The following is a 12,192-nucleotide window of genomic DNA, read 5'->3' as shown; positions in this document are numbered from 1 at the left end:
GCGAGTCCCGCTTCACAGGTCAAAACTGATAAACGGTCCACACAAACACAATAAGAGTAGCTCAGTTTCGTTCCTTACATTGCATTTGCCAGTTGATGTTGTGGTCGCGCCAGCATCTATGAGCGCGCTTGCCACCCGCGACGCGCCTTCATTTGAAATAACGAAATTTTGGTCGGCAGAAAAAAATGGTCCAACGAACCGTTCGGTACGTAATGCGTACCGAAAACCGAACCGAAAGCCTCGTACCGAACGGTTCGATACGAATACGCGTATCGTTACACCCCTAATATATATATATATATATATATATATAGCCGCTCTGGAGTAAACAGTGATGTCATCGTCCAGCTCAGTTCAGTTCTCATATAATTGTGTCAATGCATGCAGATCAATATTATTGTTGAATATTAAATTAAATGTTAAATTAAATGTTAAATTTAATGTCCCCAACTAAGCAAGCCATGCCAATGGCAACAAAGGTGAAAAGGCGACAAAGGCGAAAAAGACGACAGTGGCAAGGAACCAAAACTCAATCAGCGGCAGAATGGAGAAAAAAAAAAAACCTTGGGAGAAACCAGGCTCAGTCGGGGGGCCAGTTCTCCTCTGGCCAACAAACGAACAGTGTATGATTATGATTCAAGCAGCATTACAGATCAGAAGTCAGATTGGATTGGAACAATCAGAATATTATCCAGTTCCAACTGGTTGAAGATCGGAGTCATCACGCCGGTATGGAGACGGGTTTGTTGAGGATCATTGCCGATTACTGTCGTGTCGATGAGGCCTTCACAGGGGAGAGTCTAGTTGACAACCTCTGCTGACTCTTCACGTTGGTCGTGTCTAGGCGCAGGTCCTCCATCTGATCTGGATACGGCCTGGATCAAGCTGAATACAGTAAACTTTGGAATAAACAGAAAGACTAATGTGGTGGCAAAAAATTTATATTACTGAATAAGAGACAAACATGTAACAATTGTCTTTAAAGATTATTTATTCCCTTGCAAGGAAAGGTCAGCAAACATACAGTCATACAAAGTGGCTGCTGAGTGTGACAACAAGAGGAGGACATCCTTCCTTCTTTATAGTCCTGGCTTCCCCAAGGTTATTTCTCGAGGCTAAATGAAGATATGTCTCAGCCATAACTAACACATTGTTTAGACTTGTTTATCATATTCTACCCTTGAATAGGGACCCTCTGTCTCGGTCATACATTTTGTCACACACTATTTTTTGTCAAGTCATCATGTTTCTAAGTTTCTATGAATATAAGAAAATGCAAACATACAGAACATATTAAATTTCTTCCACACTAACATTAGCATAGATGCCATTCTTCTTATGATGTAACGAGTACATCGGTTGTTATAGGAAGTGTTCCCGGTTCTGGCTAACCTAATTTATGCAGCCTAATAATCATTTAACTGATTTGAATAATAGGAATGTATAATTTTCTATGTGTATGCCAGGTTAAAGAGATGTGTTTTTAGTCTAGATTTAAACTGACAGAGTGTGTCTGCTTCCCGGACAATGTTAAGAAGACTGTTCCAGAGTTTAGGTGCTAAATGGGAAAAGGATCTACTGCCAGCAGTCGATTTTGATATTCTAGGTATTATAAACTGAGTTTTTTGATTGCAATAGACGTGAAGGACTATAATGCGTTAAGAGCTCGCTCAAGTACTGGGGAGCTAAACCATTTAGTACTTTGTAAGAAATCAGCAATATTTTTTTCTATTTTTTTTTCCGATGTTTAATAGGGAGCCAATGCAGTGTTGACAGAACCGGGCTAATATGGTCATACTTCCGTGTTCTGGTAAGAACTCTAGCTGCTGCGTTTTGGACCAGCTGTAGTTTGTTTATTATGCGTGCAGGGCAACCACCCATAAGAGCATTACAATAATCTAGGCTTGAGGTCATGAATGCATGAACTAACTGTTTCGCATTTTTCTTTGAAAGCATATGTGGTAATTTGGATATATTTTTAAGATGGAAGAATGCGGTTTTACAGATGCTAGAAACTTGGCTGGCCGTTCATTTACACAATAACAGCATTTTGGTGGCCTGAGAATGCAAACTTTGAAATAGGGTTCAATTTGCAAGTTTTTGAAAACAAGTTTTGAAAAAGATATCATTATCATCTCCATGAAAACTTCAAAAACGTGAATCTATGAAAAAGGTGCTTTACACATTACACGTTTCAGTGTTTCCTCCCCGTTTTTATTTTTAGCTGCGGTGGCAGGCCCATTTCCCCGGGGGGGAGGGGGAGGGGGGCGTCGCCCAAAAGTGATATTCCCATGGGCCACACCCTCTTACCCCAGGTGTTTAAACCTCCCCTAAGTATTATAATATGAAAGGCTCCAATTTAGAGTGGCAAAGCGATTATTTGCTTCGCATTGAAAAGTTCAAAGCACAAAGCAAAGAGATATAATTGCGTTCAAGTCCTCCTGGGAAGTTCGTACTTGGGCGATTCCACAGTTTAGGCCTAAATGCAAGGACAAACAGCCTGCAAAATCAATCTTCATGGAGAAAGCCATTGTCCTCAGGTTAACATCCTGAGAAAACCTGGGGTACAGCTGTGTGAAAGGCAGGATAAATCTGGCAATGGTAAACTAGTAAACTTTGATCAAAGTTGAGTTGATGTAATATTTAACGTATGTAACATGGACGGAAAAACAGTGTAAGTTCAAGCAGAAAGTGTACTTTATCTAATTCATCTTAATAAAATTCTGGTTGAATCCCAGTTCATGTTTTGCTTTGTTCCTAATTTGGTATAGTTACGAGTCATGCGTTGTGTATGGTTCACAAAACTGGTAATAGGACTTCCATGCAGGCAGGGTGGCCATCTAATATTATCTGTTCTATAAACTTAAAGGTGCATTTTTGAGTCTGGTATGTTCATAAACTGAAAGCCAGCAAAATTACAAAAAAATACCACAGGTATATTTTTCAAATGTATTTGCCAAATGTAGAAGACAAAGGAACTCCTACAAGTGTGCAAAGTTATAACGTGCGTAACGTGGACGGAAAAAATTCAACAATCCTGCAAGATTGCCTCAGTAACACTAAATAATACCATTTCATGAAAACTGGCAAAGAATAGAACAAGTTCATAACACATTAAAATAACCTGTTATCATACTATCAAATTTAAGATCCTACATCGTGAATGAAATAACATTTGTAACGTGGACAGATAAAATGAGTAATTCTGCTGAATAGAGCACCAATAACTCTTTATGCAAAGTAACCCTGAATATTTGTTAACTAAAGGACAATTAATTTACTGCAGAAGTAAATGGAAGGCAGTTGAGGATGAGTCAAAAATACGCAGAAAACAACGTTCGAAGTTGGACAGACTGAAAATGTCCGTCTAATTTACGAACAAGATGTGCAGAATCTGTCAAAATGTAAAACCACCATTCATGCATGCTCTTCCACGATGAACACGACGCTTTCGGTCCGAAACCACTCGCAATCATCCGACTCGCACACTCTTTTATCCTTTCTCACCACAATGATCCTATTTAATGTTTACTTAACCAAAGTTTACCACGTTCGTAACATTTTAACGTTCGTAAACTTTTGCACAGAATCCACAAACTTACCCACATTCGTCGAAATCCGTGAAATCCTGTTAACTCTTCCTTCCACGCAGAGCGACCGTGACCTAGACAATCTTATTTCTGACATGAGAACCGTTGAGACATTAGGAGATGGAAATTCAGCGTCAGAATAAAATGTACGAGCGTTATGATTTTTGGACAGAAAATCTCGGCCCCCGTTTTATCCCGATTTATTAACAATTTATCATGTAGCAACGCATATGAGAATTTAACCCACACAAGATGTTTTTATCGTTTTGCTACTTATAGAATTACATGGAAAAATGATATCTCTGCTTCCTTTAGAATCATAGTTTAATGTGCGTAACTGCTTGGACAGAAAGTGTAACGGACGTTAGTAAATGTTTCCATTGCATCGTGGTGGATTAAGGGAATTATTTTTTCAGTGTTAGTACTAGTATTTTGTAGAAGACACACCAAAATAAATGTTATGCGCCAAAATTCAGGATTTTATTAAAGGAAATGAAAGAAATGACTTAGGAAAAATCCAGATGCACTGAATGTCCCACCATGACATCCGCAATTTCTGGGGACGGAAATAAAATAAAGTCTTATTACACGATAATTCCAAGGCTTAGTGGGATAAAAGTAACTTTATTATTTCTTACATCTATCTTTACTAAAATAGTGAACTAAAAATAAAAAAACAACAACAACTGGGTATTATTCAATCTATATTGTTCATTACACCCCTTGTGGACAGAAACTGTGGAATCGCCCACTTACGAGTGGGAAGTCGTGTTTATGAAGCCATGTGCGTTCAAGTCACTTTCGTCAGAGTAAGATGGCGGTGTACTTTCTCTTAATTAATTACACAATAATAGAGCAAGTTTCTTAAACTCTAGTTCTAGAAAATGAAGAACAAAGAAATGTGCATCAGGTGTGCTTTGGTGTTTTATGTTTTTAATTAATTTATGAAGCCACTGCAAACTTTATCGTTACATATTACATTGTTATATTATAATGCCATCATATTCTGTGCAGGACATTAGCTTAATTCAATGTAAATAGAAAAGTCTAGCAATTTCTCTGCTAAATACCTTAAGTATTGTGGTATTCCGCCATGCTTCTCACTGACACGCCCCAACTCGTAAAGATCGGGGCTTAAAGGAACACTCCGACTTTTTGGGACTTTAGCTTATTCACAGTATCCCCCAGAGTTAGATAAGTCCATACTAGGGCTGGGTATCGATTCAGATGTTACAATTCGATTCGATTTCGATTCGCAAGCTCTAATTCGATTCGATTTCGATTCTCGATTCAATTTTCGATTTCGATTCTCGATTCGATTTTTCCAATTTCGATTCTAAATTAATTTAGATTCGACTCACTCAATGAATATTAAATACAAATCCTATATTTATTAAAAAAAGAAAAGAAAAAAAAGTGAACAAGTTTTCAAGTGTTTAATTAATAAAAAGAAATTAAGAGCTACAAACCTGTATATTAAACTCTTTTTATTTTAGGTACACTTGGGTACATTAAAACAGAACCCAACTCTATATTTCAAATGCATACAATGAATAGACAGGATTTTGATGCAAGATGAAAAACTGATGCTGAAAATTGGACAAGTCAGAACAGTCGCATGTCTTGATCAAACAGGTTAACAATCCTCACATAAACCCACATATAAAAACGTTGCATATAATATAATATGTGCCCTTCCTGTCTAACAGCTAGGCCATACAGAAATTGAATAAAATTATCAAACAGTCTGTGTTGCATTAATTATAAATTATATATTGACTAATCAAAGTTACAAAAGTTCTTTATTCAAGAGCAGTGAGTGTTTTTCTCTGTTCTCTTTGTTCTTTGATTAACTTAAATGACAGAGATAATTAGTGGCTACAGTGTACTGTCCCTTTAAGACCAGCCGCTGTTGACAGAGACGCGGAACTCACACGCGGACTCATTCTCTCACGAGGCACAACTCTTCACGTTCGTCATAAGACTGCTCTTATGTTATAAAGATACTCGACAAAAATACATTTTGGCATAATTGTGTGTGTTCTTCGTTCAAGCGCGAAAGATAATTCTATTCTGTGCTGTCTTGTGCGCACGCACGATATCATCGCAAGTTTTTCTGTCAGAGTCACGACAGCATTTTGGCAGCATTTTGGTCATATAGCCTAATTGCGTATAGGCTTGTCATAGCGATTGCGATATGATTAAACGTGCAGCACTAATTGAGGTTATTTTATGATTTAGATAAAACTACCATAAAATCTCACAGCATTAGCTATAAAATTGAGTTTGCAAGCCTATGAACAGTGGAGGAAAACTAATACATAAAGATGGAAAAAAATCGATTCTTGGCGTTTGAGAATCGATTTTGAATCGACCACATTTTAAAAAACGATTAATCGAAAAATCGATTTTTTTGCCCAGCCCTAGTCCATACATACCTTTTTCATTTCTGTGCGTTCTGTAAGTGTTATTTGACGCACCCACCGCTAGCCTAGCTTAGCACAAAGACTGGATGTAAATGTGATTAGTGCAGCACACGAGACGCCCTGTTGATGGTTCCATAAACAAAACAAACGAACTCTCTGCTCCTCACCACAGGGCGTCTCGTGTGCTGCGCTAATCACTCCGCCCAAGTAGCCACTCCGCCCAAGTAGCTGTGCTCCTACGCCTAGTGAGAATATAGTTCCCAGTATTTATACGATTAAAAATGGTCTCTGTCTCATATAGCCTTGTTATTTGTACACGCTGTGACTATACAGATCACAACACATAAATAGGAAAATGTTTGCATTATTTTGTCACTTATTGGGATTAGTATGCTACCCCCTATCCATTTACATCCAGTCTTTGTGCTAAGCTAGGCTAGCGGTGGGTGCGTCAAATAACACTTACAGAACGCACAGAAATGAAAAAGGTATGTATGGACTTATCTAACTCTGGGGGATACTGTGAATAAGCTAAAGTCCCAAAAAGTCGGAGTGTTCCTTTAAAGAAAACCCAGAGCTTGCCATTCGTATTTACGACATTGTGGTGGCGTTCATGTGTGCTCAACTCGTAAATACAATCTTTACGAGATGACTTGAACTTTGTCTTTTTTAGTGTATTATCTATGCAACAGTTTATTGAGCCTTTTCTTTTAACAGTTTTAAATTTCAGTTACAGTGCGCATGAATAACAATTCCTAGTGCTCTCTACTCCAGTGCTGTAATCTAACATACACCCGGGAGAAAGGAATATGATTTAGAAAGCGCAATAAACTTCAGCAAGATAAAGTAATTTTATGCAAACCATAGACCTTTATCTACAAATAAAGTATAATAATGGGAACATTGATCTTGGAGAGAGTGTCATCGTGTTACTGTCGTAACCGAACTGATGCTGAATAGAGAATGACTGAGAAGAGATGAGTTCCCATTAACTTTAACTTAATGACTTAAATATTCATTTTTACCTCACATTATGCTATCGAATGACTTAAGAAGTCTTGGAATATAGTGCACGAAAACTTTATGGTGCTTTAAAATGTTTTTTATGCCTTTAGTGGGGCTTAACAATAACACTATAGTATGTACTATTGGTCCTCAGGGGCAGTTTAAACACCTGGCCACTTCATGCGTTTTCTGTGATCGAATAGCTATCCGATCGTGAAAAGACCAGGTGTAAATGCCCTCCGAAACGCATTCTAGACGGATTTGAATCTGATCGCTCAAACCACTTTAGGAGGAGGTCTGGGCCGCATTCCAGACGAAACTGGACAAGTGGAAATGCATCTGGTTGTTGAAACCACATATGTAAATTTTACTTCTCCCAAAAAATAAACGTGTGAGCGTGTTATAAGCTATATCATGTTATAGCCAGATATGATGACGCTACTGCATCACGCATTGCTGCAGCTGAGCATCTATTCATCAAGCCAACGTGCAAACTATCGCAAATCGAAGTGAAAGTAAGTCGCAGACGCTTAACGCACAATCATCTTCATTAAAAGTAAATAACCGAAATGATCTTGCAAGGCTGTACAGGGCCGCTCTCTCTTATTGCGGTCTTTGATTTTGAAATTTTAGCTGATGATCAATAAAATGCAGCTCATATCTGTTGCTTTCGCTGACGTGCACTCCATTAAATATGCATATAGCGTGGGAATTGAAGATTGGATTTATATCCGTTTTTAGTGGCCAGGTGTAAACAGCCCCTCACTGAGAAGCTGCTGCCGTGGCAGGATGATTTTTGGTGTGGTGGACCACCACGGCAGAATGCATGTAGTTGAAACACTGCGTTTAGTCTATAGGTATCCGCGTTTGAATTAGGGGTGGCACGGTACATGAAAAAACATCCGAACCGTTCGGTTCGCTTGTCTCGGTTCGGAGTGTGTGTGCGTCGCACGGTTCGACGCATGCGCAATGTAGCCAACCGTGCTAATACAATGCTAAATCATAAATCAGATGTATGTAGAATAACATTACGATGTCCAGCAATCGATTTAAATAGTACACTGGCTGGGTTTACTTAGACATTTTATGAGATCTACTCCACTATATGTTGTTTTTCACGTGAATAAATACATAGATCAACTGTTTCACGTTTGTACTGTAATGGTCCAGTGGCGGAACTTTTGCCAAGCGTGTCATAGGTTCTGAGTTCTAATCCGAACTCGTATATGTATATGTATATATATATATATCCGTCCGTCCGTCCATTTTGTTTTGTGATTTCACCGGAACGAATAGAGAGTCCTCAACGGATTGAAGCGCGCGTCCAAGTGAAGACTGTGCAGAACACTGTATCAGCGCCACTGATCGCAGCGGCAATGGTCACTTGATAAAAATTTTTAAAAAACACATTTCAGCGCTAGATTGCTTCTTATTTAACAAACGAACGAAAGGAATACTTTGCTAGTTAACTGGAGATGTTTTATTTATTTGTATTGGTACATCCGTGCCGTGAGATGTTTCAAAAGTGGTGGGAACAATATGGACCCTGGCAAAAAGTGGTGGGGACATGTCCCACCCGCAAATTACGCCTATGATGACGAGACACAAGGAGAAATTGACAAAGAACTGTCCGACACAGCCCACGTAGCTCTCACTACAGATGGATGGACCTCCAGGGCCACTGAAAGTTTCCTCACGGTGACCGCTCACTATATTACTTCGGAATGGGAAATGAGAAGCTGCGTTTTGCAAACACGCCCCCATTTATGAAATAAATAAATAATTAGATAATTAAGCTATATATCATATGCTGAAGTACATTTTTGGAGTGTTAAAGATTAAAAGAAAAAATAACAACAAGAACTGTACAGAACCTAAAACTGTGATACGACCCGAACCGTGGGTTTTGTGAACCGTGCCACCCCTAGTTTGAATGTGTATGAGCGCGGGTGTGTAGTCTTTCTTTACAAAGTAATATTGTCAAATTACTTGTCTGGACTGCATAATACAGCGTTTTTAGTTGTTTCCACTAGGGATGGGCATGATTAATCGACGATCGATAATTGATCGTTAAGAATTTCGTCGATCACGTTTATTTGTTATCGATTAAACTAATGCAGGTTGCGTTGCGTAGTGTGAGTCTTGAAGCAATGGAATTAATTTTAGCGCGGAGGTACCTGTGCATCCCGGCAACGTCAGTCCCCTCAGAGCGGGTGTTTTCGGCGGCTGGACTGGCTGTCACCAGGTTGCGGTCGCGTCTGATCCCAGATCATGTCAACATGCTTATCTTTCTCAACAGAAATCAGTAGACTGGTGCAGAAGTTCTATGGGAACTTCATGCGTTTTCTCAGATCGGATAGCTATCTGATTTATCAAAACGATTCCATTTACACCTGGTCACATAAATGTGTTTTTGCAAAACGGATATAAATCCGATCTTGAATTCCCGCGCTATATGCATATTTAAATTGTTGCACGTCATCGAATCGAAAGCAACTGATATGAGCTGCATTTTATTGATCATCAGCGAAAATTTCTAAATCAAAGACCGCAACAAGATATTGCGGCAACAGTCCTGGTAAGATCATTTCGGTTCTTTACTTTTAATGAAGATGATTGTGTGTTGATGAATGACTTTCACTTTGATTTGCGATAGTTTGCACGTTGGCTTGATGAATAGATGCTCGTCTGTGGTGATGCGTGTTGAAGTAGCGTCGTCATATCTGGATATAACATGACATATAGCCTATAACACGCTCTCACACGTTTATTTCTTATCATTTTTGGGATAAGTCAAATTTACATATGTGGTTTCAACAACCAGATGCATTTACTCTTGTCCAGTTTCGTCTGGAATGCGTCTCAGATCTCCTCCTGAAGTGGTTTGAACGATCGGATTTAAATCCGTCTCGAATGCGTTTCGGAGGGCATTTAGATTTGGTCTTTTCACGAGCGGATAGCTATCCGATCACAGAAAACGGATGAAGTGGCCATGGGTCTCGCCGGCTCGCAGCTGCAGGTTCCGCTGGTTTAGAGCACCGCAGGAATCTTCAAGTCTACCGAACGTCCAGTTTCACTGCCACAAGTTGATCTTCTTGTAATAAAGATCTCATCGAGGACAAACAAACTGTATTTTTGTATTTTCATTGCATTTTTAATTTATAAAAAGTTAAAGAAATAATGAATTTCAATATAAAAATATTAATGATTAATCGATAGTCGATCGTTAATTCTCCCGACGATCGACTAAGAAAATTGAATCGAATGCCCATCCCTAGTTTCCACGGATCCATGTGAACGGGAATCATTTTGTTTAGGCGCAGGTCATTCATCTGATCTGGATACGGCCCGGATCCGGCAGATTATGAATTTCTTTCTTCTGCTGAACAGAAAGGAATATATTTAGAAGAATGTCAGTAACCAGACAGTTTCCGGTCTCATTGACTTCCGTAGTAGGAAAAAAATATACTATGGAAGTCAATGAGACCAAAAACTGTCTGGTTACTGACATTCTTCTAAATATCTTCCTTTCTGTTCAGCAGAAGAAAGAAATTCATAAAGGATTGAAACAACATGAGGGCGAGTATATGATGACAGAATTTTCATTTTAAAGTGGAGTATCCCTTTAAAGTTTATTTCTTCAAGGTACTGGAAAAGCATACATTCATACAATTTCTATTTGGGGGGCTTAAAGGGTTATTTGACCCAAACATATCAATTCAGTCATTATTTACTCACCATGACACTGTTCATTTTTTTTTTCTGAACACAAAAGGCTTTCTGTTCATACAATATCAGTCAATAGAGCCTGACTTCCAAACTCTGAAAGTCATTGTATGAACAGAAAATGCAGCAAATGCTTAGAAATCAAGAATCAGAAAAGTGCTGTAATAACTCTTGTTTGAAATTACAATAATTCAAATAAACTACAACTTAAGATTTCTGTAGTATACTCACTCAAAGCATTTGATGGCAGCTAACATTCTGCTTCATTAGCCACTCTCGACCGGATAAACACACGTGTGTTCATCTGTCCCTGTAACATCCTAACAGGGATTCATTCATGATACCTCTGTGATTTATGTGCTCAATTTAAATGTTGAGGTAGTTGCTGATGTGTTAACTCCCTTTTTATCCAACATAATTTCCTAAATTTATCAACAGTACTAATGGACAAATCAAATAGATAACTTATGTTTAGCTATTTTATGTATATTTGTTTATTTCCATCACTTGGATTCATGTAAACGGTGTTGACAACAATTCTAGTTCATAATAGTACACATGTATGCATCACTCACTCAGATGTCCATTTCATGTTGTGATGTGCTCATCTGTAATACTTAATCGAAGATGTTCCTGTCAGATGTTAAATAGACATTTAGTAAGTGTCTGTAAGATGTATATGCTTACTGGAGCTCCCCTCTTATACATAATAAAACGTGTTTTTACAGCAAAATCACAAATATTCTACACTATATCTAGCGTCTTAACACCTTCGACAATTCAACAGTTTACTCTACAGTAGTTCAACAAATGCGATTTTAACTCAAGGAACTGTTTTTGGTTTTTAATACTCTCATTTGAGAACACCAGCATCACTGTTCTCATCCATGTTCGATTATGACGTATCCTCTCCTGTGGCCTCCTGGGAAGGCTGGGATAGAAAAGTATCCATTGATGAGCACTTCAGAATCTGGGTGGAATCAGAAGGCCATCCAGGAATTTCTCACCTACATGAATACTGAGGTTTCGGACATACTACTCTTTTCACGTACTGTTTTCTCTTACTAGTAGGCAAGTAGGCATTCGGATGCAACATTAGCATAATCACGTTCAAATCTTGCTAGAAATGGTACACCACCCAGGTATTTCTCGCCTACGGTTTTATGAATACTAAGGATTCAGACATACTATTCGTTCACCTACTGCTTTTTGCCTACTATACAGTAGGGAACTATGCGGTTTAAAACTCAGCCAGTCAAATGCTTCGTTCCTGCATGAATCAGCGATTTGAATTAATCAGTGAATGAATCATGAAACTCAATGACTCACTCCTTAACAGTGACTTGCTGTCACCTTCTGGCAGTTTTAATTCCACATTTAAAGTTTATTTTCATAAAAAAAATAAAAAAATGTTTTAAAAAATCAAAATATTATTGATGCATTTG

At 38.4% G+C, this 12,192-nt stretch overlaps 1 protein-coding gene and 1 long non-coding RNA gene across 2 annotated transcripts in view; one reads left to right on the top strand and one right to left on the bottom strand.

Moving 5' to 3' along the window:
• Positions 1-7,754, bottom strand: part of LOC309484259 — a 159,585-nt gene extending 151,831 nt beyond the window's left edge. Inside the window, exons 1-3 of the long non-coding RNA XR_014200793.1 lie at positions 6,588-7,754; positions 4,328-4,735; positions 678-2,441 (exon numbers count right to left, since the gene is read on the bottom strand). This is a non-coding gene — a long non-coding RNA (uncharacterized lncRNA). The remainder of the gene's footprint in view (positions 1-677; positions 2,442-4,327; positions 4,736-6,587) is intronic.
• Positions 1-12,192, top strand: part of LOC309484140 (lysophosphatidylcholine acyltransferase 1) — a 61,313-nt gene that overhangs the window by 18,072 nt on the left and 31,049 nt on the right. The window lies entirely within an intron of this gene.

This window comes from Leuciscus leuciscus, assembly GCF_965113295.1.
Source record: "Leuciscus leuciscus genome assembly, chromosome: 20".
In the NCBI taxonomy this organism is placed as follows: domain Eukaryota; kingdom Metazoa; phylum Chordata; class Actinopteri; order Cypriniformes; family Leuciscidae; genus Leuciscus; species Leuciscus leuciscus.
Note: the sequence above shows the minus strand (reverse complement) of the source record. Positions and strands in the feature narration are given on the sequence as shown.